Raw genomic sequence first — 22299 nt, 5'->3', positions numbered from 1 at the left:
TATGAGAATGGATGTGGATATGTAGGACAGGTACAGAATGAAGCATAAAGGTCAATTAGGAGTTGTCCAGGCAAGGGGTGAGGAGGCCTACTGTGAAAAGCAAAAAAGGGCTCCATTTATTGATTTTTATATTTCAGTGACATCAAGGTCATTCTAAGTCAAACATTTTGGCATTGGTGTGGCCTCACAGGCTGGGCTGAAACAAGTGAGCACATTAAATTGTGAAACTACATGCCAAGGCAGGCTGTGGTAGCCCAGTGCCTAGAGTCTGTGTAGTTTAGCAAGACTCTGGGCTTTACCCTCCTGCCCACCTCTCTCTTGGCCACTTACTTGAGACTGCCCAACTGTTACAGGTATGAGAGGTATCTTCTGAGAGGGAGGAAATACAGCCGAAGCCAGCCATTTCTGTTCCCTCTGATGGCCTATGTGTTGTCTAGGAAATGAAATTGAACTTGGACGCCCTAATATAAGAAGTTCCAAAGATTGAAATTGTCTCAAACCCATGAGTTCCTACAAGAAAACAAGCTCTTGGCCCGATTTGCTGCATCACTGCTCCCACAAGGCTGCAGCAGGAAAGGGCGTGGAGTAACATACTAATGGGTCATCTCACGTCTGGGCATATGCTGAGCCTTCCCTTCTCCATTACAGCCAAAAGCCTGAGTCAACACTGCACACTGTCCTCCTTGAGCATCCCTCATGGATTGCAGGTACAAAGTGGCTCTGCACTGTTGGTTTCCCTTGGCATGTTCACAGGAGTCTCTTTGGCACGCCCCCTGCCATTTTTCTATCTTACAGATATAATAGAGTCATTCTGTCAAAATGCCAGCAAGAAGACCCTATGGGGACCTCTTACAAATGGCACAGATGGTTTTGAGGCAGAAACAGCGACACCTCCCATCTCTGGCTCACGCATGCCCCCTGGTGGCCCACAGACTGGACAGGTAGGGATGGAACGGTGTTGGTGGATGAGCCTCCCCACCCCGACAAACCTGGCTCAAGGTTACTGTGTGGGTCAGTCTCCCAAGGAGATCCTACAGAAGGTAAAGAAAGTCAGGCATACCACAGTTACTATGGGGTTTTGAGATAAAAACTTGAGGAACTAAAAATAAAGCTACAAATATTCTCTCTGATGAACTTTATCCCTCTAGACTTATCAGTTCTGTTGAATGAGTGATGACTAATTTTGGATTTTCACATCCAGAAGGAAAACAGAATTTTCCTTATACCAACAGCCCGCCAATGAGAATGTCCAGATACAAAATGATTCACATGTAGGAATCAAAGCCTGGGTCGGACAGCATTACTTAAACCAAACTGGAGAAGTTCTTAGAAGCAACATGAAAGCAGCTTGCATCAGGTTCCAAGAAGACAAATGTCCTTCAAAACTTATCCAGAGACTTGTGCTTTTAATTGAAGCCCTCTGTCAAAGAGATGATCCAACTGGCCATTTGAAATGGAAACTCTTGAATATAGAAATAGTACATTGTGTTCCAAAATGACGATTTAAAAAAAAAAAAAAAACCCATCTGCCTCTTTCTGGTGGTTTGGCTAAGGCAGAAAGGGCGCTGGCCATCATCTTCCTATTCAGCTGCAGTCCTACCCCTGAAGTTTTCCTACCCTTGTCTATTATTTCTGGATCTGGAGGCTAAGGGAGAATTACCTGCTGAAAACACCAGGAAACGTCATTGCAACGCTCAACCGTAACAGCTCAGGGTGGACCAGATTTGTAGCTGAAAGAGCACAGACACCCCAGTGTGGGAGATCTCAAAGTAAATGTTTCTTGTGTGAATGAGTGAAGGACCACGCACCTCCTGGGCACATAGGAGAGTTACACATTCCCACAAAACCCGAAGTATCCCAAGAATAACTGTAGCAGACATTTGTGTAATACACAAAGTCCATTCTCAGCAATTAGAGATTGTTTTATTCCTGCGTGATAGATAAGAAAATTGAGAGGAAGGAAAAAAGGGAAACCAGAATTCTGATATCTTGCATGCCACAATCAGATTGCTACTAAGCCCCTCATGACTGTTTTAGCCAGTAGGGGGCAGCAGGATGTAGAGCAAACAAGTCAGGATCAGGAGTTCAGGTAGCCTGCCAATGACTGCTTGGAATCCTGGGTAAACTCCCTACTTTTCTGAGTCTCAGTTCCCTCATCTATAAGATGTTTATAATGATGTATACAGAAGAGTTATTTCAAAGCTATGAAGATAAAGTTAATATTTAAAATATCTCAGAACACTTCCTGCCAGAGAGGAAGCATTATTTAATGTTTGTTTTTGCTTTCTCTTCCAGTGCTTTTTAAAAAGTAGAGCTAGAGGCGCCTGGGTGGCTGAGTCGGTTGAGCATCCAACTTTGATTTCTGCTCAGGTCATGATCCCAAGGCTGTAAGATTGAGCCCCGCATCAGTCTCTGAGCTGAGACTGGAGTCTGTTTGGGATTCTCTCTCTCTCTCTCTCTCTCTCTCTCTCTGCCCCTCTCCCTACTCATGTGCTCTCTCTCTTTAAAATAAAAAAAATTAAAAAATTAAAAATTGAACTTAAAGACTATTCTGTTAAACCCTGAATATATTACCTTACAGGACAAACCAAAACATACTATTTAATAGAACAGATTCAAATCCAACTTCTTAATCACGTAGTTTGTGGCCCAGAGGATTTAAGAATACCCACAGGTTCTTATGTTAAACCAACTTTCCAGAGAATGTAAGTTCTATCATCTGAATGCTAAAAGCAAAATTAATGAATCGGTTATTGGCTGCAAAGATAGTGAAAGTTAAAATTGTGTGTGTGTGTGTGTGTGTGTGTGTGTGTATGTACATGTTGAAAAAATACAGAAAATCTACTTCAAAGTCTCTATGTGTGTCTCTATGTGTACATGGGGGGCCATCTAGTGGCAAGTAAAGTCATCTTCCACAAACCAAGGTAGTGTGTCTGGGAATTTAGGTAAAGCCTCTAGGAGGAAATTGCCGTCATTCTGCAGATTTGTACTGTGTGGTTATTGGGAATAAAAATCTCATATATCAACCCCTCCCAACACACGTGTCCTCCCTTCCACTTAAGGCCAGCCATTTGTGCAAACATGGATCCCAAGGCCCATGGCTCTTCCCGCTTCTGCAAAGCAGCAGTGAGGCCCTGTAGGGCATGCTCCCTCTCTGAGGCTGTCTTCACACACTTCTCCAGACCTGCGTGTCCTGGTCCTTCCCTTAGGGAGCACAACACTTCCCTTAAGGAGCAGCTTTTTCACTCTTACATCTGGAAACCCAGTGACCAGGGCCAAGAAGGACATCTAGCCCATGAGGTCAAGCACAAGAAAGGGCTCATGAAGTCTGTGAGGTTCCAGTACAGATGCTCGGCCTTTGTCATCTCAGGAACCCCAATACCCAACAGAAGGACCTGCAAAGAGTAGACCCTGGATGTCTGTGGAATTGAGTGGGGCCTTGTGTGCACACTTATTCCCCCACGTTCTCCTCTCATTGGGCCAGGGTAAGAGTACAGCTATGCTCCCTTTTGGACAGGCAGTTCCACCCAGAGCTAACTGGCCATAGGCATCTTGAATTTCCAAGTCCAGCCAAGGCCCAGGGAGAGACAATCAGGCTCTGCTATGAAGTCAGGGGATATACTCTGACTGAGAGCGGAGGAGTGGCTGAGTAGCTAAAACAGCTTATAGATGCACTCTACCCATAGATGAATTAAACTCGGCAGAATCAATGTATATTAAGAATTGAATGGTGCTATATCTCACTTCACAAAGGACTAGAAGCAGGACTATACCTGGGGTAGCCAGTTGCTTTACTGCATTAAAATGATGGTATATTGCACAGTCTTTCCAGCAGCCAGTGCCAGGTAAAATGAAGTATGGCTGCACTGACTTCATAATGAAAGATGCTACAGTTCTGATGACATCCCTCCCATCAAGACCCTGCCTCTAGTTCAAAAGAGACAGGATCCACAGAGGACAAACTCTGTGCTGTAAGAAGAGAAAGACAAAAGGGTACCAACAGGAGCTGGAAACCCATCATGTGATGAGCGTTGATTAGATACTTTACATACTTAACTAAGTCAAGCCTCACAACAGCCAAATGAGATACCTGTTATTGATTCCTACTTTACAGATGAGTTAAGTAGCTCGCCCAAGGTCCCATACAATTAATGAGGTGCAGAGCCGAGATTCAGACCAAGGTTAGTTGATGCTGAAGAACACTCCTTTCACTGCATCGGTAATAAACCCCTGCTCAGCCCTTTGGAACCCGGGAGAAAGAGGAACTCCTAATTCATGGTAGAACTCTATTTAGGCCCAAGGTATTGCTGAGACTAAAAAAGAAAAAGAGAAAAAAACACACAACTGAGTAGGTCTAGAACTGGTCCCAAGGTTGGAAGTTTTCCTTCATGGTGCAGCAATGCCTCTCCCTGAGAACTCTCCAGAGCCCTGGCCTTCTGCAATGCCTTCTCTGGCCCAGGTGTGAGTGAGGATCGTGGGATTGTTGACTGAACTGTTTTATTTGTACCTGTGTCCCAGTCCATCCTCTGTTGGTGGACAGTCTTCTTCTATCCTGCTCAATTCAACCTAACCTGACCTTCTGCCCAGTTGGTTCCAGTCTACCCTTGACTCATCTACCCCTCTCTTTCTCTAACTGAAGCACTGAGCCAGCATCCTAGTCTCACTGCTGGGTTTATTACAACTCCTCTACTCCGAAACTTTCAATCATGCTCCACAGCCTCTAGAATAAATTCTAAATCTCTCAGCTTAGCATTGAAAGCCCTTTGTGATCTGGTTCCAATCTGCTATTCAGGTCTTTTCTGTAGAGCTGCTTCTATAGTTAGGCCTGTGACTATCCTGTCTTCAAAGAGATGGCAGATCCTATGCAGAAAGACCACCCAGGGCAGGCCATGCCTGGACCGCTGCTCCTGACAAAGAGAGTGACTCTGTGAGAGAAGCAACTGTTTACTGTCCTTCCTGTTTCCACACGCCCTTCTCTTTGGACAACATACCAGAGATAGTGACAACCTCCAAATGGAACCAGGCCCCTTTCAGCTGTTTACAACAGGTGGCTGGGCTGTGAAGAGCCAAATGGGCTTGGTTGAAATGGAGCGTCCGTGACAACCAGCTGATCTTGCCAGTTAAGCTCCATTCCAGCAGGCCTGTGGCCACAGTCTCTGATGATTGCATCATTCCGTAGCTCAAGCCCAGCTCTAGAGCTGGGACCCGACATGAGGCTGAAAAGGGCTAAGGCCTCACTGAGGTTAGGAAGGGCCCCTGTTTTCCAGTCTGATTATATCTAATGATTTCCACGAGCATTCGCTCCATGTCAATGGCAGCCATTCAGCTCACATGCCTACACAGCCTTTATAGCTTGTTTCCTATGAACCTGGAATTTCCTTCTGCTTAATTGAGGCATATTAAATTTGATTTAGTATCTTTTATTTTTTAGAAGTGAAATTATGACTTCTTTACAACATTCAGGTATTAAAAGTTCTGGGTTAGGACATAATGTACTGTCTAGAGTCAAAGTTAACTCTCTCTGGGTGATAAATATTTCTTGGAAGGGGACCTTCTAACATCAAATGATGGGACTCAGGACCAATAAGAAACTTAAGTCCAGAAGCTTCAGGAGATCTCTGAATACTCAAAGTTAAAAGACTTTGAAGAGTTGTCTTCCATTATAACCAAGTGGATTATTAATCTCTTGAAGGTAGCAGTTGTGTCTATCTTCATTTGTCTAACTTAGCTCGGCCTCCATCATAAACATTCGATAAAAGTTTACTGAATGAGGGGCGCCTGGGTGGCTCAGTTGGTTAAGCATCCGACTTCAGCTCAGGTCTTGATCTCACAGTTTGTGAGTTGAGTCCCGCATCGGGACTCAACAGCTCAGAGCCTGGAGCCTGCTTCGGATTCTGCATCTCTCTCTTCCTCTCTCTCTCTCTCTTTGCCCCTCCCTCACTCGCCCTCTGTCTTTCTCTCTCAAAAAATAAACATTAAAAAAAAGGTTTATTGAATGAATGAATAAGTCTTAGAAAGATTAATATCAGCCAAACCCCACTGGGGTAAAAGCCCAAACCCTAAAACCCTCAAATGAACATTCCTTTCTCTGAACATCTACCATCTTGAGAACAGGTATGATGTATCCCAGCACCTGTCACATGCATATGCCATCTGTCAGGCTCCTAGACCGTTAGATTCATAAAGGCAGGGGAGAAGACTCTGTTCTCTTTTCTATAACTCCAACACTTGGCCACTGCTATGTATGATGCTCAGTGAATATCTATTTAATAATCTCGCTCCAAATGAATATCATGTCAACCACTACAGAGCAATCAGCTGTGAGCGTGGATGTTTGTTCACAGCAGTACTTGTTCATCCTTCTAGGTAAATGGAAGCCTTGTCAAGAAAATAGTCTGCTTCCTTTAGTTTATGTCACGATTACCTGTCAATCAAAGTAAAAGAGACAAAGGCACAACCTGCAGTTGGAAACGCGTGTGCAGAGAGAGGTATTACTAGCACTGATACTCAGAACAACTGTGGGCATGTCGCTCTGCTACCTTCTTTCCTTTCTCCCTCCGTCCAGTAAACATGAGCAAAAGCCCTTTTGTCCCAGCAGCGCGCCAGGGTCTGTGAATACAAAAGTGAACACTACATTCTCTTTGCCTCCAGGAAGCTGAAGCTGGAGGAGAATAGAGCAAAACACCCCACAACTTCATGTGTACTCTGCTACAGTAAGTTATGGGCTAAAAGTGTCCCTGGGGGACACTGAACCAGTATCCAAGCTCAGGGAAAGTGGTGTCTTAACTGAGACCTGAAGGATCCGTAGGAGCTAGCCAAGTCAAGAGGAGTTAAAGAGTGTTCCAGGCAGAAGGGACAGCATGTACAAAGAACTTGACCCAGAGAGAGCTTGGTACCTCCAAAGAACTGCAGAGAGTACTGGGGCAGTCAGCAATAGAAGGAAGTGGAGGCAATTATGAGAGATAAGGCTGGAGAAGTGGGCAGAGGCCATATCATAAGTGGTCCTCTAAACCATATTAAGGAGTTTGGACTTTATCTTACAGTCCAAGGGGAATGAGTAAAGGTTTTTAAACTGAAGAGTGACACCATGAGATATAACTTCTGCAAAATACTTCTGGTGGCTGGGTAGAGTTTGGGTTAAAAGGACACAATGCCAGAGGAAGAGAGACTGGATGAGAGGGTTTTGCAGCAATCCACATGAAAGATAATGGTGGCCTGGACTAGTGTCACAGTGGTGGGCACAGAAAAGAGTGGAAGTATTCTAAAAATATTTGTAATATAGAGGTGCCTGGGGGGCTCAGTCGGTTAAGTGTCTGACTCTTGATTTCGGCTCAAGTCATGATCTCACTGTTCGTGAGTTTGAGCCCAATGTAGGCCTTGGCCTGATAGTGTGGGATTCTCTCTCCCCCTCTCTCTCTCTCTCTCTGCCCCTCAACTGCTCATGCACATGTGTGCTCACTCTCTCTCTCAAAATAAATAAATAAACTTAAAGAGAAATGTTTGTAATATAAAATTACTGAATAGATATGGAATTAAGAAGCAGAGAGGAATTAAGGATTCTGCCCCTGCTTTTAGACTTGGATAACTGGGTGCACGGTGGTGGTTTTCAATGAAATTAAGAACCAAAGAGAGGGAACAAATTAGAGAAAGTAAACAGTTCAATTTCTGACTTGTTGAATTTTAGGTGTTGGAAGAAATCCAAATGGATATGGCCAGGAGGTGGATGGCTGTATGGATAGCTCAGGAGAAAAACAAAAGTGGGATGAACGAACGTATTTCAGAAGATGCTATCACTCAGAGAGAATGTGAGAAAGAAGAACATCAAGACAAGAACCTGAAAGGGGCGCCTGGGTGGCTCAGTTGGTTAAGCATCCAACTCTTGATCTTGGCTCAAGTCACAATCTCGCAGTGCATGGGATTGAGCCCCTCGTCCTGCTCTGTGCTGACAGCATGGAGCCTGCTTGGGATTATTTCTCTCTCTCCCTCTGCCCCTCTCATGCATGATTGCACTCTCTCTCAAAATAAATAAGTAAACTTAAAAAAAAAAGAGACAAGAACCTCAAGGAACCAACATTTCCAACATTGTGAGGACCAACAGAGAAAGAGGAAGTAGAAAATCAAGGATATTATCATGGCAAGTAAACCAAGGAGGGAGGGTGTTTTAAGAAATAGGGGCACTCAGAAGTCTCACCTGATGCTCAACAGTCAACTGAGGTGAGGATTAAAGTCTTCATCACACCTGGCCACTAGATGGTCCTGGTGATTTGGCAAGTGCAGGGTCAGAGTACATGTAGTAGGACAGTGAGTGGGAGGTGAGGAGGTGGAGAAGCTGAGCATGCATGGCTGCTCCAAGAAGTATGTGGCTGAAGGGGAAGAGAGACAGGATAGTCAGTGAAGGCAGGGGAGGTGCAGAGTCAATGGAGTTTGTGTGAGGGAACTTATTCCCTCAGACAAGAGGAGAAGAATATTTTATAACAAATGGCTGCTTCGGGGCACCGGGGTGGCTCAGTCAGTTAAGCGTCCAACTCTTGATTTTGGCACAGGTCATGACCTCATGGTTCGTGAGTTCGTGCGCTAACAGTGCAGAGCCTGCTTGAGATTCTCCCTCTCTCTCTGCCCCTCCCCTGCTTGCACTCTGTCTCTCTCAAAATAAATAAACTTAAAAAAAATAAAAAAAAATAAAAACAACAAAACCAAATGGCTGTTCCAAAGTAAGCTACACACTCCTAGGTGCTTTAACGCAGTATTGTCTTGTTCTTACCAAGACTCCTAAAATTTATTCTCTCGAATGACTTTTAAAAGGTGCAATAATTCGACAAGCAATGTCGAGTACATCCTAATAAAGGAAACACTAAACGGTTCTATGAATGTGAACATAAACTAGTCCAGGCAGAATATATTTCTAACATACATAAAAGCAGAACCATGAATTTAGCACTCTGTAAAATGTGTCTTCAAGTAGCTGAGAAAGAGAGGACTTTTGAGAGGTGTTTCCTCATCTTTAAAATGGTATGGAAAGAAAACTTGAAGAACAGGAGTGTGTATGCGCCTTTGTGTGGACGGGTGAAGTTGTACTTTTACTTGGAATATCGGGAGCTTAACCTTGATATTGCTAAGACCTGGGGCAGGTGTGGAGGGTATAATTGTTGCAGAGGAAGTAGGGCACCACTGCTTATGTGGACTTCTAGTTTAAATTCTTTTTTCAATGTGTCCATATTAATTCTCTTGAGAGATCAGAGACAACCACAAATAGATTTCATAAGATGGGTAAGTAAATTATATTTTACCTGATCAAATCACAAATCTTTTTGGTTTGTGAATGTGATCACCTATAATTTATTTTAAAGCAAATTCCCATATGCCAGTGATTAAAGAACATCTCTCCTAAACAGTAAGTGGACCCCTCCACACGCCCCCATCTTCCTGAATGAGCTGGCAGCAAATACAGTGGAATTTTGGTGAGAGGTGAGCAGGCTGTGGCACAAAGGTCACCTCTAAAATGGAAATTTGGAATCATTCCCATTCTCCTTCCAAAAGAAGAAACCACAACTGTGCACTTATACTTACTTTTTATGTTGAACAAAACGAGTATGATTTGGAACATAATTGGGAATCAAATTAAGTCCCCCCCCTCCCCAATAAATGGGCAGTGAAAAAACTCGGTCTGAGAATCATTCCATTTGTTTGAAGCAAACACAGGCTTTGGGTCATGACAGATAATGTCAGCTACCACTGTGGCTAGATTCTATTTTGAGCCTTTCAAATGTGCTAACTCATTTGATCCTCAAAATTCTCAAAGTATACGTATGAATATCTCCACTTTACAGATGAGGAAACTGAGATAAAAAATATTAAGTAACTAGTCTGAGGCCATCAAAGGTGGGGAAGTGAAGATTCAAATCCAGTGAGAACGTCTACTGTTGTCCCCACACCGCTCTGTCTCCTGTGGAGGATGCCAGGTTGACCTCAGTTCTCTGTGCTAAAAGGTTGAGTGGTGAATATTTAAACCTTGTGGAAAATCCACATTGCCTGTTATTGGCATGGGATTCACATCTAAGGAGTGGCAAGAAGAACTCGAGGCTAATTACTAAGTGAAGCAAAAGTTGGCTGGGGCAAATTCCAGCCAGGACATTTGAAAGCTGGTGTGATTACACCGTCTGAAGAAAAGCCTGAGGACATCTTAATCATGTTCTTTATCAGAGCTGCATCTGGCTGCACTAGATAAAGGACACGCTGAGAACCTATGTGCCACCATCCTTGACATATGAAAATGTCCCTTCTGACTCTCAACCAGTAGGGACTGTGCCTTGAGGAAGCCATACTTCCTCCCTGACTATTAATACCATCATGGCCATGACAGTGCTCGCCAAAGGAAAAGCCACTCAGTTGTAGAATCTCCCTTCCCTTCCTGAAAAACAGGTGAAAAGTGCATCACTCAGAAATGGTGTAAATATAGTCCTACCTGAAGGCAGAGGGCTGAACAAGCCAATTGCCAAGGGTCTCCCCCAGATCCACATGATTTATTTAAGCCATGGAGAGTCTTACAGAATGGAGAGCCAAGTTTTACTTCTGCTTTCCCAGACAAATCATCTCTCTGGGCCTCTTTTTATAGCCTGACAAAAATTCTTAGATGTTCCCAAGGAGAGCAAATTTTATTGTTGCTCCTATTTGCAGATTCAGACGGAATATTAACTGATTTTCTCAAGAACACAAACTAAGACATCTGTGGGGCTAATATCAAAATGTCAGTGTCTTAGATTCCTGTTCTTTGCTTTAACAGAGAAGACCATGGCACCAGCAGATTACCCCGTATGGAAGACCTGTGTTGCGTTCATAAACCAGCTGCACCCAAGAAAACCCTATCATTCTGGGGTATTAATTTGGAACTTGTGATTCCTTGTTATGGAATGAAATTTGCTTTTGCATTAGCTACTGGAAAAGAACAGCAGTTTTGAAAGAGCACTGGGGACGTGGGTTTAGTTCCAGGAAGATCACTGACTGACTGGGTCATTCTGAGAGTCCTGTGGTCTGTCCTGGCCTCAGGTTCTTCACCTTTAAGCTGAAAAGTGTGGGGAGGGAGCTATTCTAAGGACTTTCCAAGTTCTTTTCTGAATCTAAAGATAAATGATACACAAAGATGGCAATGGCCATATTTAAACATGTAGGAAAAAAAAATGTGATTTGGGCCACATCTTCATCCCTCTGCCATCTGGGTCCTAGTGGAGCTTTCTCAGACTCTCTGTGGTCAGGGACTAGGGTTTTACCTCCACCCATCACACACCGGTGCTAGCAGCTGGCTCACAACACATGCAACTCACCAAGGGAGTGTGACAACACCCAAACTGGTCTGTTTGGTGAGACAGGTCCACTCATCACCTTCCTGGTGGCCATGGCAATGTCAAATTGCTATGAAAGTGTCCAAACACCTTACCAGCAATTTCTGTCCTTATCTTCTCATAGACTGGTAATAAACAGTTGCCTGACCAGAAGCAGTCCATGGACTATACTTTGAACAGCATCGGGTTTAGCCATTTTTCTCTAACAAAGCAGGTCTCCTAAGGACCTGAGCAGGGCGTCACTCAGATAACCTACATGATTTTTTTTTTTAATAAGCAACTGGAAAGCACAAAGTACCTTTAAAAAAAATAATAATAACCTGCTGAGATAACTCCAGCCTCTCACCCTATTCAACCAGGTCTGCCCCACAACTGATCTGGATTCTTCTCAAATCCATCTATCACATTGTCTTACTTCTTCTGCCCTTGGTGTTGTTCTTTTTCATCCTCTGCTTTAGCTGACAGGTCCTGGGCAGGCTGAGCAGCCCTAAAATTCCTGCTGAGGGCCTCAGGGTGGTACACATGAGCTGATCACAGAGCAGGATGGAACCTGAGAGACCAGCAGCTGCCCTGGGGACAGAAGCCACTTCTCACGCTTGTCAGGGAGCAGCCACTCCACTTTCAGGGCTGTGCTCTCAGCCCCACTTCCCTCTACTGCGCTGGACCTGTCAGCAGCGAGGTCTGGTGTTTCCAAGTCACCACTGGACTCATATGTCTGAAACAACGTGCTAAGCTTAGGGGGGTGGCATCCCTCTCTGCTGTTTCTGAAAGTGGAGAGGGGATCAGGTAAAATCAAACAATTGGGATTATTAACATATTGCACACTGTCACATCATTATTTTATTTTTGTAATAAAAGCTAGAATCTATTGGGTACCAAGTCCTAGATCCTTCTAAGCACTCTGCATATATTAACTTAATTACCACCACTACCCAAGAAAGCTCATCTCATTATTATTAGCTCCTTTTCATAGAAGAGGAAATTGAAGTAGAGAGAAGCTAGAAGAACTTGCCTAAGATTTCACAGGAGGCAAGTGGAGCCTCTGGACTTGAACCCAGCAAGTGTAATGCTGATGCTCAAGTCCATAACCACATCTCTGTACCATCTCTAGATGGACATGTTGGCTTTGAATCTCATGACAATCCCATGGATGATCTAAGGCCGAGGCAGATCTATTAAGCTGAAAAATATTTATTAAGCAACTTACTAGGCAACAGGTAGTATTCTAGGCACTTGGGATACATACAGTGGATTTGGTGTGTTAAATGGTGGCCTCCAGAAAGATATGTCCACACCCTAAGCCCTGGAACCTGCAAATGTAACCTTATTTGAAAAGAAGGGTCACTATAGATGCAATGAATTTAAGGGTTTTGAGATGAGTTCACCTGAGATTATCTGGATGGACCATAAGTCCAATGACAAGTGTCCTTATAAGAAACAGAAGAGAAGAAAATACAGGGAGAAGAGAGGCCATATGAAGACAGAGGCAGGGACCAAAGGGACACAGATACAAGCCAAGGCATCCCTGGAGCCACCAGAAGCTGAAAGCGGCAAGGTAGGACCTCCTCTGGAGCTTTTGGAGGGAGCACAGCTCTGCAGACACCTTGATTTTGGACTTCTGGCCTTTAGAGCTGTGAGCAAATATATTTCTGGTGTCCTAAGCCACTAGGTTTGTGATAATTTGTTACAGAAGCCTCAAAAAACTAATATTGGGGTAACCAATAAAGCCTCTGCTCTCACAGAATTTACATCCTAGCTAAGAATCAACAAAATGGAATGGGATGGGATGGGATGGAGTGGAACGGAATGAAAAAAGAGAAAAACACTGGTCTAACAGCCACATAACATTTCTCCTCAAACATCACCTTCTCCAGGGAGTCTTCCCTGCACTCCTTAATCTGAGTGTGCAGTACCCCTCCCCTTATATGCTCCTATAGACCCTTTTTGAACATCCATGATCAGACCTTTCCTACAATTTTGTAACTGATGATTCCCATGTATAATTTTGGATTCCCCAGCTGCCTCTAAAAGCTTCACATCTCGTCTGGCTTTTCCTGCGATTATGTACAAATGGGGGAGACTGGGAATACCTGGATGACCGACAAGAAAGAGGTGTGTGGAGACCAAGAAGAGGGCAGGGCCACTGCACATACTCGTACAGCTTGCTTCTGCAAAAGGATGAGGGAGCAAAGAAGGTTGGAGTTCACCCAGTGGTGTTTCCAAGTGGTGGCCCACTGCCATGAAGAGATAAGAGTCTAATTCCCCTCTCTATGAGTGAGCTGGCTTTCATAGCTGAGGTGAAACCAGCAAAATACAGCACAGGTGATGCTATGACGCTTCCGAGTGGCCAGGACAGAAGAAGTCTTGCCGCTTCCAGCTGGGTCCCTTGTAATGCCTGCCCTCCGGACACTCTCCCTTGGGGAGCTCCCGGTCAGAACCCAGCTGCCTTGTGCTGAGAAGGCCAAGTCTGTGGACAGGCCACGTGGAGGGGCCTTGCACATTAGTCCCAGCCTTTGAGTCACTCCAGCTCAGGCCCTAGACATGCGAGTGAAGAAATCTCTAGGTGATGACAGAGCGCAGCCCCTTGAGTAACCAGCCATTTGCATCTTCCCAGCTGAGGCTCCACAGGAGCCTTCAACTATACTTCAATAAAGAGGAAAGAATCTGTGGGCACAATAAACCTGACTCATTCATGTTGCAAATGTAACCGCACATGTGCTCCAAGTGTGCTAAAAACAGTTTCTCGGGAAAGGGACAGGCACGAGGATGTAGGCAAATCCCTCCTAATAAACGGGTCCCAGCCTAACTCACCTATGACTGTGCACCTCTTCCCTCTCAGCCGGCCTGAAATTTCCACTGCTGACGTGTACACCTTGGGTAAGAGAATCGAAGAATCCCTGACGGGCAGAAGTTGATTTTAGGGTGGGAGAAAGAAGGGGATCATTTCCTCTAGCTTCCTGGCACGAGTGTGCTAGGGAACTGGGGTCCTAGAATGGCAATGGACCTGCCCACCTTGTCTCCCACTTGCTCAGTGGAGGTCTGGAGCTTGGAGGTGAGGGGAAGGAGAAACTGGAAAGGCCGGTGGAGGCAGGACTTGCAGTGACAAGTCTCAAGCAGCCTCAGGTCCCATTGAACTCTTCTCTGGGGCCTCAGAGAAGAAGGGGATACAAGGTGGGGCTGTGGCTAGGACACAGACCTGGCTCTAGGCCCCGACGATGGAGCGTCAAGCCAGCCTGCCTACACGTGTCTGCTCCCTGCCCAGGTCAGAGCCCTCCTGCATCCCCATGGCCACGGGACCACGGCCGCCAGACTCCACCGTCAGGACTCCATGTCGTAAGATTGTAGGCTGTCCTCGTTGAAAAGGATCTGAGAGACCATGCACTGCCTTCACAACGCACAATTAGGGAAAAGCAAGGAAGAAAATATCAACAGGACACCTGATATTTTAGTTTCATCAAGAATATAGAGAGGTCACAAGGGACCATATTGCTGGCTAGGGGGTGGAAAAATATGATTTTCAGAGGGGGAACTTTCTGTAGAGGATGGATCAGGGGAGACCAGAAAGTCTGGGACCAGCCATCAGAAAAGCTGGCTCTGCACAATTTCTTCAACTATAGCAATTGTTTTAAGGGGAATACAAGCATTCCCCAAACGTGGCTCTTACATGGTCTCAGGGCATGGACAAAATTCTCCTGCTATCTCCATTATTATGGACCCCTTGAACAGAATTTACCTGACCAGTAACGAGGCGATCATAATGGAGCCTACAAAACCCAAGTAAGGCAAGATGCCTGGGATCTCACAGTAGGCTCTTGAAGTAGGCTCTTCCACTATGGCCTCTACGAGACACGTGGGCAGTGTTGACATGCTGAGCACAACAGGGAAGTGTTTCCCCCCGACCTGTCCCAGCTTCCAGAGCTAACCACAAACCATAAGCATTCACACCTCAGAGTCTGTGAAGAGGGACTTTTCTATGTGGCCCCAGAGGGCAGGGACCAGAGAACCAATGGAAATTGCAAGGAACGTAACTTTCATCCCAAAGAAGGATCCTGTGTAATAGTGAGAGCTGTTCCAATGTGGACTTGGGTATTACCTTGCAAGGATGTGAGTTCCCTGTCACTTTTAGCCTTTGAGAGAGACTATGTACTGACTCCCACTCACTGGGTTCATTGCAAACTCAAGTATCAGACAGGGGTTGATCCAGATTCCCCTTCAATTATGTATACTCTAAGATTCTATGGTTTTATGAGCTGTCATAAAATCATTGCCTTTGCAAAATCAGTGCAGCATTGGACACACATGCACACAAAAAGGCAATCATTTCTTTTTAACTCAGAACTGACTTTCATGGTTCACTGCTTGAGAGAAGCCTTATCCTATAAGCAACTGAAACATCTGTCATTCTGCACTGAAAATCATTAATGCTATCTTCATAAATCTTTTTCCCCCAGTTTTACTGAGAGATAATTGACATATGTCGTTGGGTAAGTTTATGACATACAGCATGATGGTTTGATTTACATATATTGTGAAATGAATATCACAATAGGTTCAACTAACATCCATCATCTCATACAATCAAAAGAAAGGAGAAAAAAGGAAAACTATTTCTCCTTGTGATGAGAACTCTTAGGATCTCTTAACAAACTTCCCTGTATATCCTACAGCAGAGGCAGCTGCAGTCATCGTGCTATACATTACATCTTGGGACTTATTTATCTTATAACTGCAAGTTGGTACCTTTGGACCACCTTCCTCCAATTTCCCCTTCCTTCCCACCCTCTGCCTCTGGTAAACACAACTCTAATCTCTTTTCCAATACGTTTTGGGCTTTTCTGTTTTGTCTGTTCTTTGTTTGTTTGAAGATTCCACACATAAATGACATCATACAATATTTGTCTTTCTCTGACTTATTTCTCTTAGCATAATGTCTTCAAAGTCTATCTGTGTTGTCACAAATGGTAGGATTTCTTCGTTTTTTATGGCTGAATAATATTCCATTGTGGACTAATCTTCCATATATGTATATCACATCGCCTTTATCCATTCATCCACGGATGGACTCTTAGGTTGTTTCCATGTCTTGGCTACTGTAAATAATGCTGCTATGAACATGAGGGTGCAGCTATCTTTTTGAGTTAGTGTTTTCATTTCCTTTGGATAGATTCCGAGAAGTGGAATCACTGGATCATAGGGTAGTTCTATTTTTAATTTTCTGAGTAACCTCCACACTATTTTCTGCAGTGGCTACACCCATTTGCATTCCCACCAACAATGCACGAGGGTTCCCTTTTCTCCACATCCATGCCAGCATGTATTACCTCTTGTCTTTTTTGCCACATAAATCTTTTCAGGGTTCTGTGTTCTGAAGCAACTTGATGGGGGGATAATCTTAGTATCAACACCTGTAATTTCAGCCTTTGGAGGGGTGGTTCTCGGCTGGGCCCAGGGGACACACTCAGCAATGTTTGGAGACGTTTTTGATTGTCAAATTGGGGGTGGGATGATGTTACTGGCATCTCCTGGGCAGAGGCCAGGGATTCTGCTAAAGATCCTGCAATACACAGGACAGCCTCCCCGACAATAATAACTCTCCAGCCCAAACATCAGTAGTTCTGCTATTAAGAAACCCTGTTCCGGAAGGATGGAGGAGAAAACAACAACAAAAGCACCACTCTTAGTTACTGACAACCTACTGTAGTTGCCACTTCACAAGAGCATATGATCTGTACACATTATAACAACCCTTCAAGATGGGCATTGCTATCTCCAGGGTACCAGTGAGGAAACTCAAGTCCAGACAGCAGCACTGTGTCTAAGATCAAACAACTTGCAAATGCAGAACTGGGGCTCAAATCCAGTCAGTCAGACTCTAAGGTCCAGGCCTCATCAGTGCGCTGGGAGCCTTTTATATAACAACATACTGTTTGCAGCAGAGACTCGGGCTGTATACAGTCAAGAAAGAGCACTCAAGAGCAAAGGGCTTCAGAAAGAGAAAAAGGAACCGAGCCTAAAGTGGAGCCTGTACTTCCAGACAGAACCTGAGGGGGGCAGGCTTCCGAGCCACGAGGCCCACTCACAATGGCACACTTGCTATTCTGCTTCCTGAGGAGACGCTGGTGGGGGCTGAGGAGGGAAGAGCCCCCCCCCCCCCCACTGCATCCTGAGGTGAACTTCAGTGTGATTTCACTGAATATCACGTCTCAAAATTTTGAACTTAAACTAAGCTTTTGTTCAGATGTTTGAGAAAGCGCGGTGGCATTAGAGCCAGTTGAAATACTTATTCACTTAGTTTTTTTAAAAGTAATCTCTACACCCAATGTGTGGCTTGAACTCATGGACCCAAGATCAAGAGTCACATGCTATACCTGCTGAGCCAGCCAGGCACCCCTTACTTCTTCACTTGGGTCACTTGGGGCCATTGGGGGCAACAAGTTACTTTACCTCCTAAGCCTCAGTTCCCCCAACTGTATTATGGGCATCATTACCACTACTTCGTGGCAGTGTTATGAGGATAAAAACAAGAAAATTGATGAATTCAGTGGAAACCAAAATGCTAGGGACCCAGAAGAGAGTAAGAGAGCAAGGAACAATAGATGATAAAGTGACCCCACTACATCACTGTGTGGTTTACAGTATCTATGATATTACTATGGTGAAACAAAGAGAATGGGAAGGAGACCAGGGCTGAGTGCCAGATGTGGCTGTGGGGCGGGGCCACAGGCTGGGATGCACAGATGTGGAATTGCCCATGTAAGGGCTCCAGGCTCTGCTGCTGGAGAGCAGTGCATCATGGAGTCAAAAATAGACAGAATGAAGAACAGATTGAATCCCAAGCAAGTGTCCTTTGTGATTCCAATGAACATTTCTGTGGTTGCCTTTTCTAGAACATTTATTTGTGGATGGCTGTCTTCTTGTTGGTTGCCAAAATCCCACCATACAACACACACATGCTTATGCCTAATGTCTCTAGTCTTCTGTGTTGAACCTCTTAAGAATGGGGAAAATTAAGCAAATTCTGGTATCCATCAGAGACCAACAGAAGCACTCCAAGAATGTTAATTCAGAAGCAGAAATGGGCCAGTTCATAGGCGTCTTGAACTTTCTTTTTAAAAGTTGCCATGCCCCTATCTAGGTTAGCAACCGGGATTTCAATAGTTTATTCAATCAATATTTGATGGGACATATTTTAGAACTGACAGCTGATAAGATGAATTAGTCATCTGTGATGAGTCACTGATTCACACATGGGGCTTTGTCTCCTGAGAAGTTAACCTCCTTCCCCAATTCAGGCCTGTCTCCTAAACCGCTTCCTTCTACAACAGCAGCATTTCTCTGCATAGGTATATTTCTTCAGAAAAGGAATCTCTAGCCAACTTCCCAAATTAAAGACTCTCAGAATACCAGAGCTAGAAGATCCCGAAAGACCCTTCACTGAAAAGATGAGGAAACTGAGACCAGAGAGAGTGTGAGTCTTGCCCAGATTCACACAGCAAGTTAACAGTAGAGCTAGCATTAATACCCTAGCTTTAGAAGAGCTCGTTCCATTTTCATTTACTAGTCCCTGAAGTCCCTCATCCTCACTGGGGTAATTCCAAGGTGGGGGGAACAAATTTCCCCGTATTTTTCACTCATCAAAGAAAGTTAAGAACACTTAACTTTCAAAGCGTCATGAATTTGCATACCATCCTCACGCAGGGGCTATGCTAATCTTCTCTGTATCGTTCCAACTTTAGTATATGTGCTGCTAAGAGAGCACTGGAACACTACATTTCAAACATGTGAATAAAACCTGATGAAATCAGAAAGAGCATCTTCAGTGGGAAGATCACAGGGCAAGTAACGGGACTTGTTGACTGGAGCAGACGTGAAGTAGGCAAGTGCCATATGGATCTAACTGTCAGAAGTCTCCAAGAGTATCAATGTGAGGCCCATGTGTGGCCCCAGGGACCCATCACATATAGTGACAGCAAAGAAAATGGTTTACAATGAGCCCAAGCCAGAAACAATCCTTTGGGCTTTCTCAATATGGCACCCCAATAGGAAATAAAGCATAGAGACAGGAAACCATCAAAACCTTAGAGGAGAAAGCAGGAAAAGACCTCTCTGACCTCAGCCGTAGCAATCTCTTACTCGGCACATCCCCAAAGGCAAGGGAATTAAAAGCAAAAGTGAATTACTGGGACCTTATGAAGATAAAAAGCTTCTGCACAGCAAAGGAAACAACCTACAAAACTAAAAGGCAACCAACGGAATGGGAAAAGATATTTGCAAATGACATATCCGACAAAGGGCTAGTATCCAAAATCTATAAAGAGCTCACCAAACTCCACACCCGAAAAACAAATAACCCAGTGAAGAAATGGGCAGAAAACATGAATAGACACTTCTCTAAAGAAGACATCCGGATGGCCAACAGGCACATGAAAAGATGTTCAACGTCGCTCATTATCAGGGAAATACAAATCAAAACCACACTCAGATATCACCTCACGCCAGTCAGAGTGGCCAAAATGAACAAATCAGGAGACTATAGATGCTGGCGAGGATGTGGAGAAACGGGAACCCTCTTGCACTGTTGGTGGGAATGCAAATTGGTGCAGCCGCTCTGGAAAGCAGTGTGGAGGTTCCTCAGAAAATTAAAAATAGACCTACCCTATGACCCAGCAATAGCACTGCTAGGAATTTATCCAAGGGATACAGGAGTACTGATGCATAGGGGCACCTGTACCCCAATGTTTATAGCGGCACTCTCAACAATAGCCAAATTATGGAAAGAGCCTAAATGTCCATCAACTGATGAATGGATAAAGAAATTGTGGTTTATATACACAATGGAATACTACGTGGCAATGAGATAAAATGAAATATGGCCTTTTGTAGCAACATGGATGGAACTGGAGAGTGTGATGCTAAGTGAAATAAGCCATACAGAGAAAGACAGATACCATATGGTTTCACTCTTATGTGGATCCTGAGAAACGTAACAGAAACCCATGGGGGAGGGGAAGGAAAAAAAAAAAAAAAAAGAGGTTAGAGTGGGAGAGAGCCAAAGCATAAGAGACTGTTAAAAACTGAGAACAAACTGAGGGTTGATGGGGGGTGGGAGGGAGGGCAGGGTGGGTGATGGGTATTGAGGAGGGCACCTTTTGGGACGAGCACTGGGTGTTGTATGGAAACCAATTTGACAGTAAATTTCATATATTAAAAAAATAAATAAAATTAAAAAATAAAAATAAAATAAAAAAAATAAAATAAAATATATTTACTTTAAAAAAAACAAACAAAAAAAAAAGGAAATAAAGCATACAAAAGATGTGTCATTTGAAATAAAAAATTTAAAAAAAAAAAGAAATCTTTGTAAAGATTTGGCTGTCAACAATTCTGACCATATTTAGCCTATTTTACCTCTGGTTTCTAGCAAGTGAAGAAAACAAGCAATAGACTGAGCTGTCCTGACACTGGCCAGGGAGAAGTTGTACAAAAGAATGGCCGTCTGTTTATCCACTGTAGTGACCAGCTCTGTTCTTCCTTTCCCACTGCCTTCACATAATCACTGTAGTGCTTTAGTGCTCTTAATTAATTCAATTTTATTTATGGTCTGTTCTTTTTTCCCTTTACAGCAACTTTTCTTTCCTTTTTTTTTTTTTTTAAATTTATTTTTGAGGGAGTGTAAGCAGGGGAGGGGCAGAGGGACGGGGATATAGGATCTGAAGTGGGCTCTGCACTGACAGCAGCAAGCCCCATGTGGGGCTTGAACTCACGAACTGTGAAATCAGGACCCGAGCTGAAGCCCGACGCTCAACCAACTGAGCCACCCAGGCGCCCCTACAGCAACCTTTCTTGAACTGTGATTTGCACAGATTATCTGGAGCACTCTTTAAAACACAGGGCTCCTCAGCTGGGTCACTGAATCCAAGTTCCCTGGAATAAGGCCTGGGAATCTGTATTTTTTAAAAAGCCTCCCAGGTGATTCTAATACCTAAGATTTAAGAGTCTAGTTCCTTCCTCCCTCCCTTCCTTCTTTCCTTCCTCCCTCCCTTCCTTCCTTCTTTCCTCCCACCATTTCTTCCTTCCTTCCTTCATCTCTCCCTCCCTCCTTATGGGCTGCCCTCAAAATCTAAGCACCACATATTACAGTCTTGGAAGACAGACAACACTCTTAGCTCCAAACAACCACCAATTTACAAATAACACTTTGGTGAAAAAACATGTCTGTAAACCCGGAGCTTGCTGTATGATCGATCACTGGCACTATAAAGAAGTTTAGACTCAGATGGAAAGATGGTGATGTTCTTCTTGAAGATATCTAAGGAAAGAGACAGGTTTAAGCGCAAATTCTCATGCTTTATTTGAAGTCTTTATCAAATTCAGAATGGCCCATACATCCAGGATTAATGGCCTAAATGCTGCACACACTGAAGTTCTGAATTAGGTTGCCATCACCTTTCCTTTTTGCAAACCAAATGACACAAATTTCCATTCATCTCTCCTTGTAGGCATTCTCCCTGCTCTTTGATTACTATTCTCTATTGTTCCTTCAGGTTCTTCAGACGACTCCTGGTTCACCAGCAGGGACTGAAATACCTTCAAGGCACAACTGTACTAACATACTTTGTCATTTGAAGACAGTTTGCATAGCTCTTTAGGAGAATCTAACTTACTGTTCGGGAGTGACTTAGATAAGCAGACCCAGATCTAAAGACCTAAAGAGTGATAATCTGTCTCAAACAGAGAAAGTTTCTTTTACAATCCCTCTATGTAGTGGTTCTGCTACATTTGATCTGTAGCCAATTTCCAGGATTCCTATTCTATAAAGATCAGATTCTAAATTTGATCTCGAAGCCACTCCTATTTTCTCTCATTCTCTTCTCCCTGTCCCTGTGAATTCTCAAGTTGTTTTAGCTCATCTTGTTCCTCATGGATTCACCTTTCTGGACTTTCTCTAATGCCTGCAGTTTTC

The 22299-nt window shown here is 44.0% G+C and overlaps 1 protein-coding gene and 1 non-coding gene across 11 annotated transcripts in view; both read right to left on the bottom strand.

Annotated features, from left to right (window-relative positions):
• PALM2AKAP2 (PALM2 and AKAP2 fusion) overlaps positions 1-22299 on the bottom strand; it is a 480648-nt gene that overhangs the window by 222552 nt on the left and 235797 nt on the right. The window lies entirely within an intron of this gene.
• LOC132664001 (U6 spliceosomal RNA) lies at positions 18990-19095 on the bottom strand. Its single transcript, XR_009603374.1, has one exon. It is a non-coding gene; the product is annotated as a U6 spliceosomal RNA (small nuclear RNA).

This window comes from Panthera onca, chromosome D4, assembly GCF_046562875.1.
Source record: "Panthera onca isolate mPanOnc1 chromosome D4, mPanOnc1 haplotype 2, whole genome shotgun sequence".
NCBI classification, from domain to species: domain Eukaryota; kingdom Metazoa; phylum Chordata; class Mammalia; order Carnivora; family Felidae; genus Panthera; species Panthera onca.
Note: the sequence above shows the minus strand (reverse complement) of the source record. Positions and strands in the feature narration are given on the sequence as shown.